The sequence below is a fragment of the Phyllobates terribilis genome, unplaced genomic scaffold (genome assembly GCF_046119375.1).
Source record: "Phyllobates terribilis strain yellow unplaced genomic scaffold, ASM4611937v1 Scaffold_2__4_contigs__length_985480577, whole genome shotgun sequence".
In the NCBI taxonomy this organism is placed as follows: Eukaryota; Metazoa; Chordata; class Amphibia; order Anura; family Dendrobatidae; genus Phyllobates; species Phyllobates terribilis.
Genome location: NW_027362762.1, coordinates 100,751,229 through 100,772,284, shown reverse-complemented (window position 1 = coordinate 100,772,284; position 21,056 = coordinate 100,751,229). Strand labels below are relative to the sequence as shown.

Below are 21,056 nucleotides of genomic sequence, written 5' to 3'. Positions count from 1 at the left end.
GGCTGTCTAGCATGAACTGCGCGCTTAAGATCTCCCCAGAGTGGCTCAATGATATTGAGGTCAGGAGACTGAGATGGCCACTCCAGAACCTTCACTTTGTTCTGCTGTAGCCAATGACAGGTCGACTTGGCCTTGTGTTTTGGATCGTTGTCATGTTGGAAGGTCCAGGTACGTCCCATGCGCAGCTTCCGGGCTGAGGAGTGCAAATTTGCCTCCAGTATTTGCCGATAACGTGCTGCAATCATTTTTCCTTCAACTTTTACCAACCTTCCTGTGCCTTTGTAGCTCACACATCCCCAAAACATCAGCTATCCACCTCCGTGCTTTACTTTAGGAATGGTGTTCCTTTCATCATAGGCCTTGATGACCTCTCTCCTACTGTAACGTTTATGGTTGTGGCCAAATTACCTTGTTCCAGAAGTTTTGAGGCTTGTCTCTGTGCTGTTTGGCGTATTGAAGGCGAGATACTTTGTGGCATTTGAGCAGTAATGGCTTTCTTCTGGCAACTCGACCATGCAGCCCATTTTTATTCAAGTGCCTCCTTATTGTGTATCTTGAAATAGCCACACTGCTACTTTTCAGAGAGTCCTGAATTTCAGCTGATGTTATTTATGGGTTTTTCTTTGCATCCCGAACAATTTTACTGGCAGTTGTGGCCAAAATTTTTGTTGGTCTACCTGACTGTGGTTTGGTTTTTACAGAGCCCCTAATTTTCCATTTGTTAATCACAGTTTGAGCACTGCTGACTGGCATTATCAATTCCTTGGATATCTTTTTGTATCCCTTTCCTGTGTTATACAGTTCTACTACCTTTTCCCATAGATCCGTTGACAATTCTTTTGCTTTTCTCATGACTCACAATCCAGAAATGTCAGTGGCTGGATGAAAGATGCAAGAGTCTGTCTGGATCCCAGAAACTCACTCAGCTTTTATGCACACACACACTGATTACAAGCAAACAGGTCACAGATAAGGATGCCACCTTTAGTAGCCATTCAATTCTATTTGTGTCAAATTTTCTGAGCATGTTATCAGGCCAAAATCACCAGGGTATGTGAACTTTTGTTCAGGGTCATTTGGATGTTCTTGGTGGTCATTAAGATATAAAAAGAGAAAACACAGTAGTTTCACAATAAATGACTTCACCCGACCAATAACCATGAGTGGAGAAAAAGTATTTTTGTTATCATTCATATTCTCAGAAACAAGGCCAAGAAAGGAAAAATTCTGCTATATTTTATATATGAATAATACACATATACTAGATGGAGGCCCGATGCTATCGCATCGGGAGGGCGGAAATGTCACACCGCGCTCTGCCTGCTCATACCGCTCTGCCATGCTGCCCTGCCTGCTGACGCCGCTCTGCCCTGCTCCTTCTCCCTGTATCACGTCTTCTCAGACCAATCATTCAGTATAATAAGGCTATGTTGTATCAGGATCTAGTGCGGTAGTAAGCTCTGAATAGTACAGGTGCAAAGCAGAGTTTGTCATTTGGTTCTGTGACGTCACAGCCTAAGACTACAGGGAATCCTACTGTCTCATAGATCTTATAGTGCAAAGGTTGTCTACTGCAATCCTGTCTGAGGAATCCCCGACATTAGATACGGCTGATCCTGGCGGCGGCATGTTCGCGACGGTGTTCCGCTGGTGGTACCGCGCAAGAGGCTGGTACCACCAGCGGATTCCATATTGAGACACCCATCACTTGGGTGTCCCAATATGGCGGTCAACGAACTTCCGAGATCCGGACAGAACAGGAAGTGAAGACATTACAAGGCAAATTATATATATATTATATATACACACACAGCACAGACCAAAAGTTTGGACACACCTTCTCATTTAAAGATTTTTCTGTCTTTTCATTCATAACTATGAAAATTGTACATTCACACTGAAGGCATCAAAACTATGAATTAACACATGTGGAATTATATACTTAACAAAAAGTGTGAAACAACTGAAAATGTCTTATATTCTAGGTTCTTCAAAGTAGCTACCTTTTGCTTTGATGACTGCTTTGCACACTCTTGGCATTCTCTTAATGAGCTTCAAGAGGTAGTCACCAGAAATGGTCTTCCAACAATCTTGAAGGAGTTCCCACAGATGCTTAGCACTTGTTGGCCCTTTTGCCTTCACTCTGCGGTCCAGCTCACCCCAAACCATCTCGATTGGGTTCAGGTCTGGTGACTGTGGAGGCCAGGTCATCTGGCATAGCACCCCATCACTCTCCCTCTTAGTCAAATAGCCCTTACACAGCCGGGAGGGGTGTTTGGGGTCATTGTCCTGTTGAAAAGTAAATGATGGTCTAACTAAACGCAAACCGGATGGAATAGCATGCCGCTGCAAGGTGCTGTGGTAGCCATGCTGGTTCAGTATGCCTTCAATTTTGAATAAATCTCCAACAGTGTCACCAGCAAAGCACCCCCACACAATCACACCTCCTCCTCCATGCTTCACGGTGGGAACCAGGCATGTAGAGTCCATCCGTTCACCTCTTCTGCGTCGCACAAAGACACGGTGGTTGGAACCAAAGATCTCAAATTTGGACTCATCAGACCAAAGCACAGATGTCCACTTGTCTAATGTCCATTCCTTGTGTTCTTTAGCCCAAACAAGTCTCTTCTGCTTGTTGCCTGTCCTTAGCAGTGGTTTCCTAGCAGCTATTTTACCATGAAGGCCTGCTGCACAAAGTCTCCTCTTAACAGTTGTTGAAGAGATGTGTCTGCTGATAGAACGCTGTGTGGTATTGACCTGTTTTCTAATATGAGCTGCTGTTAACCTGCGATTTCTGAGGCTGGTGACTCGGATAAACTTATCCTCAGAAGCAGAGGTGATTCTTGGTCTTCCTTCCCTGGGGCGGTCCTCATGTGTGCCAGTTTCTTTGTAGCGCTTGATGGTTTTTGCAACTGCACTTGGGGACACTTTCAAAGTTTTCCCAATTTTTCGCACTGACTGACATTCAGTTCTTAAAGTAATGATGGCCACAAATTCTAACAGTCTATTCAGTAGGACTATCAGCTGTGTATTCACCAGACTTCTGCACAACACAACTGATGGTCCCAACCCCATTTATAAGGCAAGAAATTCCACTTACTAAACCTGACAGGGCATACCTGTGAAGTGAAAACCATTCCCGGTGACTACCTCCTCTTGAAGCTCATCAAGAGAATGCCAAGAGTGTGCAAAGCAGTCATCAAAGCAAAAGGTGGCTACTTTGAAGAAGTGTCAACTGTTCATCTGAGAAGATTGACATCCTTTGATGCATACTGCCAAGGAAGGAAGAAAAAGAGAGCCTGAGGTGATGGAGGGAGAAGACCAGAAAACGGCAAGAAGCTGGAATAAAATAAAATACTGGATGATCCGGGGATAATATAGACTTGTCCCAAGGAGAAAGACAGTCGGAATAAACCAAAGAGAAATGTCTCGATGGCAGTGAACATCTTGTCTAGAGTGTTCAGTGAGAGAGATAGGCAAAGGATGCCACCTCAAGGAGGAGACATTTTATCCTCGGAAGGAGAGGAGTGAGAGAAGCTTAGAATCCGCCCGAAGCGTAAAGATGATCTCTGATAAAAGGTAAACAGTAAGACTGTAAACCAGGTCGATGACCACACCCCACCTGGTATCAAGAAGGCCAGATGGTGGCCCTGATCTTCATATACGTCCTCAGGAACATGAAGGACTGCAATACTGGAACAACTGGAAGTTGTGAAAAATGCCCGAGATAGGCATGTGACTGACCACATGAAAAGCAATTCTTACAGAACGAGAAACTCAAACTCATTTGCTTCTGTATTGGAACAAGAGCCATAATGCCTGATTGGAAGATGAGGAGATGTATCATGTCCAGCAGGCCAGATGTGGACACTTCCTCTGAAACATTTTCCTGATTAGAGAAGAGTGATGCAGGTAGAAAACTTTGTGCATGTGAGGAGAGCAAATGACCTCTCTGATCCAAGTGTCATTACTGCGGTGTAGGAAACTTTATTTCTGGAAGTGTGGGAATCGACTGACTGGCTGCGTGGATGGGGTAATGGAACTGGCTTATAGGAAGGTTTCTTCATCTATGGAACCGAAGGTCAGTCTTGGCGGATGTAGGGAATTGGCAGAAGGAACGACACGGATAAGGTCTCAGTTTATGAGCAAGACGTTTGATGTAGACTGTGAAATCAGGGTGCTCTTGTGGCATCTGAGGCAACCCTAATCCATCTCCATCCCAAACAGGAGATCGCCCTGAAAGAGAAGGATAACACGGGATCCTCTGCGTGCGGGACTGTGTACCCTGACTTGAGCCACAAACACAACAGGTAATCCGATGTTGATTGAAAAACTGTCGGTAGCTGTAAGGAAGACAAAACATAGCTAATTACTCCTATGGGCAATCTGCTATGGGAGGTCCAACAACACAGATGTAGAAGGCAATTAGAGAATGCCTTGACGCAGAATACTGGACAATGACGGACAGCCTGGTCAACACAAATTGCAGTAGAAGCTGGGCACAAAGGCTGACCCTGTGATTTGGCCAGGGACGACTTTGTCAGGCATTCCACTCTCTAGCCATAGGATGACTGAGTGAGGCTGCACAGAACCTGAGACCCATGGACCTGGGCAACTGAAGGATTGGGGTATACAACGAGGGGAGGACCAGAACCACTGAAAAAAAGGATACAAAATCTTCATACGACCCTGCCAGCAGAAATGTCCAGGAAAAGGAGAACCTGCTTCTGTGACGCTCAGGAGCTGGTTCACGGCATTGAAGAGGCTTTTGTACCCTGTCAGTAAAATGTGGATGATGAAACCTGTCACGAGGTAGTAAAATTTCTGTAGTGATCGAGCCCAGGAAAGAACGAACTGTGAATGCCGACTAAAAGACATGAAAGCGGATGTGAAGAAAATGCTCAAAGCCAAATGGACCGCTGCTGCGACCAGCCCTGTTGTTTCAAGGTAGTTGGTGCGTCTGACTCACTCTGGGTAGTGGACAGAGTACCAGGCGATGTTGGCATAGGGGAACGCTCCATGGCTGCGGTGGATGTCTCGACCAAATGGTCTGATCAGAGTAGCGGCCCATGACAGAAAGGGCGTACTCACGCTGAAAGCAGGGGGTCCTGAGCCAAGGGCATGGACCCGGACAGTGCAAGAGCAAAAGGTCATAATCATTGGCTCATGGGAAACTCTTGTGTTAACAAAGGACACAGGCAAAAGTTATGACCCGAACTATCTGGCATGAGTCGACCTCTCTGAGAGGGAACATCCGAGAGCTGAGAGCCCTGCAGGAATTCTAGACAGAAGCTGATGTCAGGTAAAGCTCTGTGAGCCATAGCATCCCTATTCCTTAAGGATCACAGAGTGGATAGGGGACGCAACTGGGGTACCAAGAGTGGCGGTTCCCAGGGGACAGACAACATACCGAGCCATGTAGTGGAGGATGAGGATCTTTACGACCTATGGCACTGGGCTGCAGTATGAGGCAGGATGCCTCACCGTCGAAGAGTATGCATGAGCTGCTATACAGTGCAGTAACGTGCACAGGTAAGATGGCTGAGCTCACGAAGGCAGGAAGGGGTGGGTGCAGGCCGCAACAGGGAGAGAAGGGATGGAGTTTGGGAAAGCACACCAGTGTACCCACGCGAATGTGTCACAATTAGTGTTGAGCGAGTATGTTCTGTTAACCCTTTCGCCGAGTACGCTCGGGCCGAGCACCAAGCATTTATAGCTGCTCGGTGATATGCTTGAATCCCTCCCGTGTGCATGATTTGCGACTGTTTGACAGTTTTATTACATGGGAGGAATGTCTATTTCTTACACATTCCTCACATGTAATAAAGCTGTCAAACAGTTGCAAATCATGCACACGGGAGCGATTCAAGCATATCACCGAGCAGCTATAAATACTCGGAGCTCGGCCCGAGCGTACTCGGACAGAACATACTCGCTCAACACTAGTCACAATGTGTGGATGCCGGGTTGGAGGAGAAGCCGTAGAAAAAAAAAAGCGCAAGAAAAGCCTGCGAATTGCCGATTGGATGATGGAGGGTGAGGGGGCGTGGCCTGACAATAATAGGCCTCAGGGAAGCCGGGGCCTAAATTTTAAGGTGGGGGTGGGGGGTGTCATCCAGAGCGCGTGTGAACGGAGCGGTGGAGGAGAGCCTATAACTCCAGTTGCGCACCGGATACTGAAATCTGAGCCATCTGTGGAGATAGAAGAGGCTTCTGAAGCCAGGCTGCCATGGATACTTAGAAGAGGAGGTCGAGAGTACCTGTCCAGATGTTGTCCTGACTCAGTCTTCGCAGACTTGAAGACGGTTATCAGGAGCCTCGGGTAGGGGATTCTATAGTATTAGGTCAGTCTTCCCTCCCTGCACTGTCTCGCTATTGTGGATGATTGGGCTGGGGATAGATGGCAAGGACCATCCACCTGGCCGCCCAGAAACACTCTTGATATGTTAGGGGGGTAGGGTCTTGCCGCATAGACCAGAGAGGGTACAATGTGGATCAGACCACACATTTCTCTCGGTCTCTAGGTGGGAAGAGCGAGTGAGCAGTTAGGCTATGCACCCACGATGCAGAAATGCTCCGGATTTTTCCTGAGCGTTTCTGCATCTCCCCTGGCAGAAAAAACACATGCGGATTGTACATGCGTTTTTCCTGCCAGGGACATCCATATGTGAAGCGTTTTTCACATGCATTTCCGCATGCGGGTTGACAAGCGCTTTCCAAGCAATTTTAGCATCACTTGGAAAGTGCTTGTCAACTTGGTCACACTATATAAATCCATGCAAACAGCATAGATTTATATAGTGTGACCCGAGTGAATGTCAAAAAAGTAAAAAATAAATCTATACTTACCTTCCGATGGCCCCCGGTGTCTTGCTTCACTCGGTGCTGACTGCCGGCAGCACGCGGTACACTGAAGGACCTGCCGACGTCAGCGTCGGATGACTCGTCACATGACTAGGACGTCAGCGCAGGTTCTTCAGTCCATCGCGATTTGCCAGCATGAGAGGAGGAGCGCAGCGGGGGGTCGCCAGTAGGTAAGTATCATATTTATTTTTTATTTTTATTTTACAGGTTCTATGGTACTCGGGTCCGGAGGAGAGTCTTCTCTTCTCTAGACCTGGGTACTATCCGCACATTGGAACGCGTGGATTGCGCATCTACATATACAGTGATGCGCAATCCATGCGTTCTAATGAAAGTCAATGGCGGCGAAAACGCAGCACTTCCGCAAAATAATTGTAGTGCTGCGTTTTTTTCCGCAATGATAATCCGCAGCGGAAATTTCCGCAGCATGTGCAGAGCACATGCGGATTATCATTGGGGAACATGGCAGGCCTTCTACCATGTGTTTTTTAAGCGTTTCTGCAGCGTTTTTGCCGCTGCTGAAACGCTTAAAAAACGCATCGTGGGAACACAGCCTTACACTCTGTTGCCCAAGTTTCAAGCCGTAGCTGAAAGAAAAGATTAACAAAATACAACAAACCTAAGGTAGAAACAGGTCTGGAAGCAGACCTGTGTCCGCCTCCTTCGGACACAAAGCTAAAACTGGTTTAGTCCGATATCTGCCAGTTGGTGTAGCTTGCAGAGGAGGAGCAGACTTTTTCTCTAAGGGTCATTCCATGTCAAGTGAACCAAACCTGAATATTTTTTTTTACCCGATGTCTTTGGATTTTTATTTTCTTTGATTTTTTTTTGAAGTGCTACTTAAGTGAATTACAAAAAATATTATCATTAATTTTTCATAGATTTCTAAAGTTTTGAAAAAGTCTGAATTTTGGGCTTGTATGAGGTTGCCTTTTTTATATCTTAGAAATAAGAAAGAAATGGGAGAGGCACCGTATTGTTTAAAACAGTACAGGCTTTAATTTGATATGTCACAAGATTATGTTTGTTGATATTTTGTTTTTGAGGAGTCAAATTCCAAATTTTGATGTGCAATTTTGATAAAATAATATGTTAAAAAAAATTTAAAAAAGGCCTAAGTGTTACTTGATTTCTAGGTTACATTTGTACGAAGATTCAAGCTGGGCTCTCCTTGGGATCATATTTTTAAGTGCGATTTTCTAAATACAGTCTTATAATCATATGTTTAATAGTAAAGTAAAGGCTGCAATATAAAATATTTAAATATATGTGTATAAATTTTTTTTATTATTACGACACTAGACACGTCCTTTTTCAAGTCTTTGAACAGAGTATAGTAGTTAAATCATCAAGCTTTAAAATAAAACAAAATGAACTAGTCTGAACAATCAATAGTAAGGTTAAGTGCCCACGTAGCGTTTTTGGGGCATTTTTAAGGCTGCGAAAACGCTTGTAAAACAGTCTGCCATGCAAAGCAATGTGAATTCGGATGTGCTGTGCAATGATGCGCTAATTTGCGCACCGAATTCGCATTGCGCTGCGAAACGCAGCATGACCATTTCTACCGCGATTACGCTGCAAATTTGCGGCCATTGAGGAACATTGAAACGCAGCAAACCCGCAGGTATATGTGGATTTGCTGAGTTTCAATTAAATTCAATGGCCGCGAATTTGCAGCGTAATCGCGGTGCGTGAGGTACCCAGGATGAAGAGGAGATTACAACTCCTCTTCATCCCGACTACCACGCGGTGAAAAAAAGAAATAAAAAAGTTAAAAATAAACATAACCTGTACATTCACCTCTCCGGCGGCCCCCGATCTGCTCCCGGCCACGTCCTCTCTCTTTGGCGTCCCGCGGTGTACTGTCAGGACCTGCGGTGACGTCATTTAGTCACCCGAGCTGAGTAAATGACGTCATCGCAGGTCCTGACAGTACACTGCGGGACGCCGAGGAGAGTGGACGCCGCTGGGAGCAGACTGGAGGAGACCGGAGAGGTGAGTATACAGGTTTTTTTGTTGTTTTTTTAACGTTTTAATTCTCTTTTTTTTTTTTTTACGATAGATGCTGCATTTAAAGCATCAGTTGTTCACACATTATAAATCCATGCCGGTTACATGGATTTATATTGTGTCACCAACTTGTCAAGCACTTTTCCAAGTGATGCTCAAAATCGCTTGGAAAACTGCTTGAAAAAACGCATGCGAAAACGCATGTAAAAATGCTGAAAAAACGCTTCTCTCCGGCAGAAAAAACGCATGTAAATCTGCATGCGTTTTTTTTCTGCCAGAGAGGCAAAAAAGCTCTGCATCAAATCTGCTACGTGGGCACATAGCCTTTGGCTATGTGCCCACGTTGCGGACCTGAAGCATATTTTTTACGCATCTCCCTGGCGGGAAAATCGCATGCGGATATTACATGCGGTTTTCCCGCCAGGTAGAAGCGTTTGTGAGGCGTCTTTGCATGCATTTCCGCATGTGGGTTATCAAGCACTTCTCCTAGTGATTATAAAGCATCACTTGGAAAAGTGCTTTGACAACTTGTTCACACTATATAAATCCATGCAACCGGCAAATATAGTGTGACAAAGTAATAGTTAAAAAAAAGAATCAGAAAGGTAAAAAATAAAAAAATAAAGTTTATACTCACCTACAGATTCATTCTCTGCCCCGTCCGGAGTCTTGAGCGGCTCACGCTGTTGTGTGCAGGACCTGCGGTGACGTCATTGAGTCATGTGATGGGTCACATGACTCATGACGTGGCAGGTCCTTCAGACAACAGCGCGACGGCAGGAAAACACCGGGAAGACATCAGAAGATAAGTATAAACTTTATTTTTTCTTTTTTTTACAGGTTCTTTGGTACCCAGGTCTGGATGAGAGTCTCCTCTCATCCAGACTTGGGTACCATCCGCACATTGATTCCGCAGCGCTTCCGCAAAATTAATGAACATGCTGCGGATTTTTGACCGCAGCATATACGCTGCGGAAAAATCCGCAGCATGGGCATTGACATTGCGGAATGCCATTGGGGACCATGGGGTGCGGATATACATGCGTTTTACAAGCGTTTACGCTGCGGAAATTCCGCAGCATATACGCTTGAAAAACGCTACGTGGGCACACAGCCTTAGTCTTTAAAATTAGCTTTCTACATCAATTAGTCCCTTCTACTGGGCGAGATTTAATCTCATCCACAATCTCTTACTAACAATGGCCACTTCCCTTTGTGTCAGTATGTACGGCTGTTAAGGTGTTTGGGTCCACCTGAGTTATATCTGATTTTTGTTTACTTTTAATATACTCCTGTGAAAAATTAAAGCATCAATATTTCCAAATTCATTTTGAAATGGAAACAATGGTCGGATTGAAACAAAATTTTTCATGGCTGTAGGCTAGACCCTGAATTTTATGCTACAGAAATTGTTTTTCGGTTTTCAAGTCAATTCTAGGGGCTGCAACCCTCTAAACACCCCAAATTGGAAAGTGGCTAGAACAATTCCAAACAAGTCGACTTTTCTCTGAAAGTGTCAAATGGATTGGTTTGAAAATCTCGTCAGTGATGGTCGATTGCCTATCATTTGCGATCCTGTAACGTTCAACCGCCTACGATAAAAACTACCCCTCCAGTGCACCCCTAAACTCAAACCCTCACCAAAGGGTTGAAAATGGGGCGATAATGATAACCTTGGTTCAATCAGTATGCTTTCAAAGGCGCTCAAAAATGTCGGGAAGCTTATCAAAAAATCAGAATGTTTATCCCCAGTTTCAGGGGTTTTGCATGTGTACCCCTTAGAATTTACCCCCTAAAACATCAGGTTATGCAAAGAGACAAACATTATGTTCATCTCCTCACATCTACTGATCATTCTAACCAATTCGCATCATCCGATTACCTGTCAAAAGCCACCAAGGGGTAAAAACACTCTTAACACCCCCTCGTAAAAGTGGGGGGTTGGGGCATTTTGGACACAGTCAGCATGGACTGTGGTGTATAATGCTGTAGTAAGGCATGCCCCACATTTTTGTGACACTACTGGCACCCCAAACCTCATTTAGGGGGGGGGGGAAACACAAAAAGGACCCCAAATTTCAACCCCATGAAATTACTTTTCGTAATGGAGGGAAAATTTCGAAACTTGAGTCAAAAGGTGTTGTAATCCTCCTCTCCTGTATGAAAGAAGAAACCACCCCTTTTAACTCTTTTTCACATCTGCACTTCTGTTTCTTCTGAACTTTAACTAGTGTTAGTAGCAAATGTCCATGGTTTCCTGTGTCCACCAATGAAGCGATAGAGAAATGCTTCAAGTGGTTTTAGAATGCGGTGATGCCGCCTCAACATCACGGCACATGTGTCACCTCCTCTGGGACTGGCATACTGAGAGCTCTCACAATACTACTGCTCCTCCCCTCTTCCGACGTTGGCCATGACACTACCCCAGACAATGATGCATGCGTCGCAGTTACTCCAGTCCTGCAAACTGGACGTCTTCTCCCATAGACGCACATTCCAGTCATTAGTGGTTCTTTTCCCCACTTCAGGGTCACTTCCTATTTAAACCGGCTGGGCACGTCACTTTTCAGTGCTCATCTGCATTATACTGCTCTTCTACATAGCGCCGTTTCCCTCTCTTCATCCAAACTCATGCAAGAAGACTGTTAATGACAGGTTTCCTATATCCTTTCTTCATTATAGAGTCTATCAGCCCACTACAACTTATAAAGTAGTTGACATATTTTAGTCTGTGGGTTCCTGTTAAATGTTCTATTCATTCGTTCGTCTTTCCTAACATATGCTTCTAATGTGAGATATTCTGGATCTATGGGAAACTTTTTATATATCTTTGTATACATTAACATAGTCTTCCTTCAACCTTAAAAACTAAGTCCATCTAGTTCAACCCATAGCCTAACATGTTGATCCAGAGGAAGGCAAAAAAAAAACCATGTGGCAAACACTAAGCTCCACATTGGGGAAAAAAATTCCTTCCCGACTCCATACGACAATCAGACTAGTTCCCTGGATCAACGCCCTATCAAGGAATCTAGTATTTATAACCTGTAATATTATACTTTTCAAGAAGGCATCCATGCCCTTCTTAAATTTTAACAGTGAACCACAACATCATGTGGCAGAGAGTTCCATAGTCTCACTGCTCTTACAGTAAAGAATCCCCGTCTGTGATTATGATTAAACCTTCTTTCCGCCAGACGTAGAAGATTCCCCCTTGTCCCCGTCTCAGGCCTCAGAGTAAAAAGATCAGTAGACAGGTCTTTGTACTGTCCCCTCATATACTTGTACATAGTAATAAGATCACCCCTAAGCCTTCTTTTTTCCACAGTAAATAACCCCAAGTGTAATAACCTGTCTTGGTATTGCAGACCCCCCAGTCCTCTAATAACCTTGGTCGCTCTTCTCTGCACCTGCTCTAGTTCAGCTATGTCTTTCTTATACACTGGAGACCAGAACTGTACACAGTATTCTAAGTGTGGTCGCACTAATGACTTGTATAGAGGTAAAATTATGTTCTCCTCATGAGCATCTATGCCTCTTTTAACCCTTTCGCAACCTTGGGTTTTGTCGTTTTTGATTTTTCGTTTTTTGCTCCCCTTGTTCCCAGAGCCATAGCGTTTTTATTTTTTGGACAATATGGCCGTGTGAGGGCTTATTTTTTGCGGGACAAGTTGTACTTTTGAACGCCATTACTAGTTTTACCATATCATGTACGGGAAAACGGCAAAAAAATTCCAAGTGCGGTAAAATTGCAAAAAAAGTGCAATACCACAGTTGTTTTTTATTTTATTTTTTTACCACGTTCACTGAATGCTAAAACTGACCTGCCATTCTTATTCTCCAGGTCATTACGAGTTCGTAGACACCAAACATGTATAGGTTATTTTATATTTAAGTGGTGAAAAAAAATTCCAAAATTTGGTAACCATTTTTTTAAAAAAATAGCGCCATTTTCCGAGACCTGTAGCGTCTCCATTTTTCGTGATCTGGGGCTGGGTGAGGGCTTATTTTTTGCGCGCCGGGCTGACGTTTTTATTGATAACATTTTAGGGTAGATCCGATGTTTTGATCGCCCGTTATTGCATTTTATTGCAATTTTGCGGCGACCAAAAAACGTAATTCTGGCGTTTAGAATTTTTTTCTTGTTACACCGTTTACCGATCGGATCAATTCTTTTTTTATATTGATAAATGGGGCGATTCTGAACGCGGCGATACCAAATATGTCTATGTAGGGGTTTTTTTTTTATATTTTATTTTGAATGGGGCGAAAGGGGGGGTGATTTAAACTTTTATATTTTTTTATATTTTTAAAAACTTTTTTTTTTCACTTACTGCATGCTTCAATAGTCTCCATAGGAGACTAGAAGCAGCAGTTGTCTGATCGGCTCTGCTACATACAGGGGACCAGCAGATCCCCTGCATGCAGCAGAAATGGTCCTGTGCTATGAGCGCCGACCACTAGGTGGCACTCATAGCGAAGAGATCATGACAACCACAGGCATCTGCTGCAGACCCTGGGTTGTCATGCCCGCCCATCGGCGACCCGCGATCACGTGACGGGGTCGCCGATGGGCGGGGCTTATGACGCGCAACCCGGAAGCGCGCGTTAAATACCGCTGTCGGAGATTGACAGCGGCATTTAACATGTTAACAGCCGCGGGTGGATCGCGATTCCACCCGCGGCTGTTGCGGGCACATGTCAGCTGTAAGAATCAGCTGACATGTGCTCGGTTCAGTGAGGGCTCAGAGCAGCAACCCTCACTGAACGGGGGGTACGCAAATGTGCGTACTAATACGGCATGGGCTGTAAAGGGGTTAATGCATCCCATTATTTTATTTGCCTTTGCAGCAGCAGCCTGACACTGGCCACTAAACGTGAGCTTGTCGTCCGCCAATACACCCAGGTCTTTTTCAGTTACAGTTTTGCCCAGTGTTTTACAATTAAGCATATAATTATACATTTTATTTCCTCTGCCCAAGTGCATTACCTTACATTTATCCCCATTAAAGCTCATTTGCCATTTATCAGCCCAAGCTTCTAGTTTACATAGATCCTCCTGTAATATAAAATTGTCGTCCTCTGTATTGATTACCCTGCAGAGTTTAGTGTCATCTGCAAATATTGAAATATTACTCTGTATGCCCCCTACAAGGTCATTAATAAATATGTTAAAAAGAAGGGGGCCCAATACTGACCCCTGTGGTACCCCACTGTTAACTGAGACCCAGTCTGAGTGTTTTCCATTAATAACCACCCTTTGTTTCCTATCACTGAGCCAATTCTTAACCCACATACATATATTTTCCCCTATCCCCAATGTTCTCATTTTATGTATCAACCTTTTGTGTGGAACCGTATCAAAAGCTTTTGAAAAGTCCATATACACAACATCCACTGCATTTCCTTGGTCCAGTCCAGAACTTGCCTCCTCATAAAAACTGATCAGATTAGTTTAGACAGGAACGGTCCCTCGTAAACCCATGTTGATATTGGGTCATGAGGTTATTCTTATTCAGATACTCTATTATAGCATCTCTTAGGAAACCCTCCAGGATTTTACCCACAGTAGAGGTTAAGCTTACCGGCCTATAATTTCCAAGTTCAGTTTTTGTCCCCTTTTTGAATATTGGCACCACATTTGCTATACGCCAGTCCTGTGCTACAGACCCTGTTATTATGGAATCTTTAAAGATTAAAAATAATGGTCTATCTATGACATTACTTAATTCCTGCAGTACTCGCGGGTGTATCCCATCCGGGCCCGGGGATTTGTCAACTTTAGTGATTTTTAGACGCCGTCGTACTTCCTGCTGGGTGAAGCAAGTGACATTTACTGGAGAATTTTTGTCATCACTAATCATGTCTTCTGTCATGCGATTTTCTTGTGTAAATACGGTTGAAAAAAAATCATTTAGCATATTGCCTTTTTCCTCATCTTCATCCACCATTTCACCCAGACTATTTTTAAGGTGGCCAACACTATCATTTTTTAGTTTCTTACTATTTATATAGTTAAAGAATATTTTGGGGTTATTTTTACTTTCTCTGGCAATGATTCTCTCTGCCTCAATCTTTGCTGCCTTGATTTGTTTTTTACATAATTTATTTAATTTTCTATATTTATTTAATGCCTCATCACTACCTACTTGCTTTAGTTCTCTAAATGCTTTCTTTTTGTCACTTATTGTGCCCCTTACAGCTCTATTTAGCCATAGTGGTTTCCTCCTATTTCTAGCATGTTTATTCCCAAGGGGTATATATTGTGCACAGGTCCTATTCAGGATGTTAATAAATGTCTCCCATTTGCTTTGTGTAGCTTTATGTCTCAGGATATCGTCCCAGTTTATTGCACTAAGATCATCTCTTAACCGTTGGAAATTTGCCTTCCTGAAGTTTAGTGTCCTTGTAACCCCTCTACTACACATCTTATTACAGGTTACATGAAAACGTATTATTTTGTGATCACTATTACCCAAGTGACCCCCAACTCGTATATTTGATATGCGGTCTGGCCTATTGGTTAATATTAGGTCTAGCAGTGCCCCCCCTTCTTGTTGGGTCCTGAACCAGTTGTGAAAGGTAATTGTCTCTCATAGTAGTCAAAAACCTATTTCCTTTGCTTGAACTACATGTTTCTGTCCCCCAATGTATTTCAGGGTAGTTGAAGTCTCCCATAATAATGACTTCTCCTTGAGTCGCTGCTTCATCTATTTGCTTTATGAGGATATTCTCCGCTACTTCAATTATTTTTGGAGACTTATAACAAACCCCTATCAGTAATATATTATTTTTTCCCCCTCCCCTTATCTCCACCCACAGGGACTGTACATTTTCATTAGATTCACATATATATCCTCCCGCAAGACAGGTTTTAAGGATGATTTTACATATAAACACCCCCCCCCCTCGCTTGTTTGTACGGTCATTTCTGAACAGACTATAGCCCTGTAAATTAACTGCCCAGTCATGGCTCTCGTCCAGCCACGTCTCAGATATCCCCACCATGTCATAATTATTTTCCAACAAAATTAATTCTAATTCCTCCATTTTGTTGGTGAGGCTTCTGGCATTAGTGTACATGCATTTTATGTATCTCTCTGTACCTCTATTCCTTCTTACTTTATTGACTGTTCTAACCCCACTCCCAATTTCTTTATTTGTGCCCAGGTCACTATCTGCACTATCTTCCCCACCTATAAAATGAATACCCTCCCCCCCAATCCCTAGTTTAAACACTCCTCCAACCTTCTAGCCATTTTCTCCCCCAGCAAAGCTGCACCCATTAAGGTGCAGCCGGTCCCTAGCGTAGAGTCTGTAGCCAACTGAGAAGTCGGCCCAGTTCTCCAGGAACCCAAATCCCTCCTTCCTACACCAGTTCTTGAGCCACTTATTTATCTCCCTAATCTCCCGTTGCCTCTCTGGCGTGGCACGTGGTACCGGTAGTATTTCAGAGAATACCACCTTGGAGGTCCTTGCTTCAGCTTGCAGCCTAATTCCCTGAAATCATCTTTAAGGACCTTCCACCTACCTCTAACTTTGTCATTTGTGCCAATGTGCACCATGACCGCTGGGTCCTCATCAGCCCCTCCCAGTAATCTGTCAACCCGATCAGCGATGTGCCGGACTCGAGCGCCAGGTAGGCAGCACACTGTTCGACGATCCCTGTCTTTGTGACAGATTGCCCTATCTGTTCCCCTAATAATTGAGTCCCCCACTACCACCAGCACCTGCCTGGCCTGCCCTACTCTCCTATTTCCCTCTTTACTGGAGCTGACACTCCTCCGGCTTTCAGGGGACATGCCTTGCTGCAGTAGTGCTACCCCTGTACCGTCACTCCCCTCATCTGCCAACTTTGCAAACTTATTGGGGTGTGCCAGATCAGGACTAGCCTCCCTGGCACTCTTCCCTCTACCACCCCTTCTAACTTTCACCCAACTAGCGACCTCACCTCATCTGCCAACTTTGCAAACTTATTGGGGTGTGCCAGATCAGGACTAGCCTCCCTGGCACTCTTCCCCCTACCACCCCTTCTAACTGTCACCCAACTAGCGACCTCACTGTCCTGCAGCTCCCGACTACCACCCTCCCCCACATCTACCCCAGCGAGCTGCTGCACAGTGAGCAGCAGACTCCTTTCCATGTTGTCAATGGATCTCAGTGTTGCCAGCTGCTCATTTAGATCCAGTATCTGGGCTTCCAAAAGCACAACGTGCACACATCTCGCGCAGCAGTAAGCAACCTCGACAGGCTGTTCAAGGAATACATACATGTGGCAAGATGTACACTGGATAGCATTGTCAATAATGGACCTCATTTCCTAATGGGGATTGCAATATACAGAATGTTAAGTAAAAAGAAAAGTAAAGAATTAATGAAATACAGTCAGCAATTCAGTCCAAAGTCCTCCCTTCCAAACTCCCTGAAAAACAAGTCACACACTTACTTTCGTTCGCACTTACGCTCCGGACACACGCAGCTCGTTCACACTCGCAAACTAAGAGATTTAAAGAGTTGTTTTTTTTTTCCCTTTTCCAGCAACGCACCCTTCACCTCAATGCACTTCCATTATTTATCAACAGGAATATTTTTCGCATACAAGCAACTTTTGTGAAGAATACACTCATTTTGTTTTTTCATAAATTTCATTTATTTGAAGTGTGAAATGGTCTTTTTGAAAATACTTACTGTTTTTTATTATCTTTGTACACAGGGTTACTGATGAAGGCCGAAACATCTATTTATTTTGGATTGCTTGCACTAATAAAACTACTTCCACTATGTTTGACTGCCAAGTTCCCTTTTCAACGTATTATGGGATAGGAGCCTACTTGAGCACCTGCTACACAGGCGTGCCATGCTTTATTTGATTTGTACTGAGCAGTGACTGTAGCCGCACTTCTATGACTGAAAGCCAACAGCTAATGGGACAATATACAACTTCATTTTCTCCAGGTCCCCATGCTTTCAGTTAGGTGGCCAGGCAGCATTGTAATGCTATTAACCTGCAGATTATCCCTAAATCTGCAGGTTAACAGCATTTAAGTACAGGACACAGTCGGATATAGGGGCCCGGCTAGTTTCACAGCAGCACTTGCATATGCTCTAAAGTCTAAAACATAGAGTCTGCAAGCAGTGAGCTCTTAGCCTAAGAAACCAACCACTCAGACTGCAGAGGTAGCTGGCAGCCCAGGCAATGCTATAACATTAAAAATCCCTCTGTTGTTGAGAAAGGATTTTTATTAAGGCTATGTGCCCACGTTGCGGACCTGAAGCATATTTTTTACGCATCTCCCTGGCGGGAAAATCGCATGCGGTTTTCCCGCCAGGTAGAAGCGTTTGTGAGGCGTCTTTGCATGCATTTCCGCATGCGGGTTATCAAGCACTTCTCCAAGTGATTATAAAGCATCACTTGGAAAAGTGCTTTGACAACTTGTTCACACTATACAAATCCATGCAACCGGCATGGATTTATATAGTGTGACCAAGTAATAGTTAAAACAAAGAATCAGAATGGTAAAAAAAAAAAAAAATAAAGTTTATACTCACCTACCGATGCATTCTCTGCCCCGTCCAGAGTCTTGAGCGGCTCACGCTGTTGTGTGCAGGACCTGCGGTGACGTCATTGAGTCATGTGATGGGTCACATGACTCATGACGTGGCAGGTCCTTCAGACAACAGCGCGACGGCAGGAAAACACCGGGAAGACATCAGAAGATAAGTATAAACTTTATTTTTTCTTTTTTTTACAGGTTCTTTGGTACCCAGGTCTGGATGAGAGTCTCCTCTCATCCAGACTTGGGTACCATCCGCACATTGATTCCGCTGCGCTTCCGCAAAATTAATGAACATGCTGCGGATTTTTGACCGCAGCATATACGCTGCGGAAAAATCCGCAGCATGGGCATTGACATTGCGGAATGCCATTGGGGACCATGGGGTGCGGATATACATGCGTTTTACAAGCGTTTACGCTGCGGAAATTCCGCAGCATATACGCTTGAAAAACGCTACGTGGGCACACAGCCTAAGTAGTGATTGTAAAGATGCTTGTTTTTACAAGCACTTATCAATTTTAACCATTTAATAAGATAAGACATCTCCTTATACATTTCACATATATTAATTACTAGATGGTGGCCCGATTCTAACGCATCGGGTATTCTAGAATATGTATGCGGCCGGACGGGCGCAATCAGTAGAACGTTGTTTAAATTTGCCGCCAAAATCGCTGATTGGTCGCAGCCGGCAACTGCGACCAAGCAGCAAAATGGTGTTTGAATTTGGCGGCAATATCGGTGATTGGTCGCGGGTGGCGGCCGCGACCAATCAGCGAACTGTGTTAGTGAGGACCGGAGAGCTTGTTTAAATTTGGCGATAAAAATCGCTGATTAGTCGCGACCGCTCAGCAAAACGGTGTTTAAATTTGGCGCCAATATCGCTGATTGGTCGCGGCCGGCGTTCGCGACCAATCAGCAGAGCGTTGTTGAAATTTTGCGGCAATCTCGCTGATCGGCCGCGACCAATCAGCAGAGCGGCGTTTAAATTTTCCGCCCATATCGCTGATTGGTCGCGATCGACGCCTGCGACCAATCAGCGTCGTATTAGTGAGGACCGGGGAGCGGCGCTGCTTATGCGGCTCCTTCTGCTGCGAGAAGCCGGTAGATGAGCGGCTACTCGCAGCAGAAGCATCCCGACCGGTTGGCGCCGCTCCCCGGTCCTCCGTTCACACTTGCCCTCCGGAGATCAGCGGCACCGCCTGTCGGGGTACTTGTGCTGCCAGCAGCGGGGAGATGAGCGCCTCGCGCCGCCTCATCTCCCCGCTGCATCACCGCTGACCTCCGTCCGTCAGATGAGCCGCTAACGGCCGCCATCTTTTTCTGAAATCCCGCGTCGATGATTGGCCGCGGCCGGACCAATGAGCGACGCAGGATTTCCTGGACAGACAGACAGACAGACGGGATAAGACGATTATATATAGATACCAAGAAAAAGTCAGTATTTAAAATGTAAAATAATAGAGGCAAGTAAAAGGAGAAAACATCTGTAAGTTTAGAATTAAGCTTTGTTCAAAGAAAACAACAAAAGAAAAGAACATTTTATGAATACATGCATACTCCAAGTGTGAGCGAAAACTTAAGCAAAATTAAAATGATTTTAAAATTTTGTCACAATAGTTACCTGCAAATTCCCATACCTTGGGTCTTCAGCATCAATGACAATGTCTGTAAAAAAAAAAAAAAGGAGACCCAACTATAATTGTACAACTCTGGTAATCTGTACTAGAGATGACATGAAGGCAGATACCATATGTGCATTATAGGGATGTCGAGTTGGTATAATAAAATGAACTGAAAATATATAATAAATAATACAATGCAGGATGTGCTGTAAATGTTTGCATAAGAATTTGGGAAAGTTATGAAATGTCCTATAAATGTCTGTTATGTTCCTGAGGATCTCGGCTTTTAGTTGAGATGAATCTGTGCTGCACTTTATGTACACGCTCAGTAGTGAGGCAGGGCTGTGGAGTTGGAATCGTGGAGTTGGAAGTCAGGGAAATTGAGGAGTCAGTGGTTTGGCTTACCGACTCCACAGACCTAGTGCATTAGTCTTACTGATTTCTATAGGCAGTAACTCAGAAGTGTTATCTAAATGCGGATTGGTAGGGTTAGGCTATGCTCCTATTTTTCATTTCTGCTGACATTTTCGGCTGTGGATATCATTGTGAAGAAAGAGCATCCACGGCACTACAAACAGTGAAATTTGCATCTACAAAAATAGAACTTTGGGAAAAAAACAAAAAGTTTGTTTTTGTTGCCGTTTTCCCAAGACCAGTCACTTTATTTTTTTGTCTTTGGTGCTATGCAAGTCTTTTGCATACCGAGCTGTCATTTTTATTGATACCATTTTGTGGTACATGTACCATTTTGATCGCTTTTCACTGCTCATGTGGAGAGGTTTGACAATAATACTAATAAAAGTAATAAAAAGGGCATTTTTTCTCTTTTTGGTGTTTACATTATGGATTTTTTTTTTTATAAATCAGATTTGCGGACAAGGGGATACTAAATATGTTTTTTAAAAAATGTGTATTTATGGATGAGGAAAATGTAATATTCAAACTTTTGAATAATTTTTTTCTATATATATTTTTTATAAACTTTTTTTTTTTTTTAGAT

The 21,056-nt window shown here is 44.0% G+C and overlaps 1 long non-coding RNA gene across 1 annotated transcript in view; it reads right to left on the bottom strand.

Moving 5' to 3' along the window:
* LOC141249797 (uncharacterized) overlaps positions 1 to 21,056 on the bottom strand; it is a 47,281-nt gene that overhangs the window by 889 nt on the left and 25,336 nt on the right. Inside the window, exon 2 of the long non-coding RNA XR_012312325.1 lies at positions 20,056 to 20,099. This is a non-coding gene — a long non-coding RNA (uncharacterized lncRNA). The remainder of the gene's footprint in view (positions 1 to 20,055; positions 20,100 to 21,056) is intronic.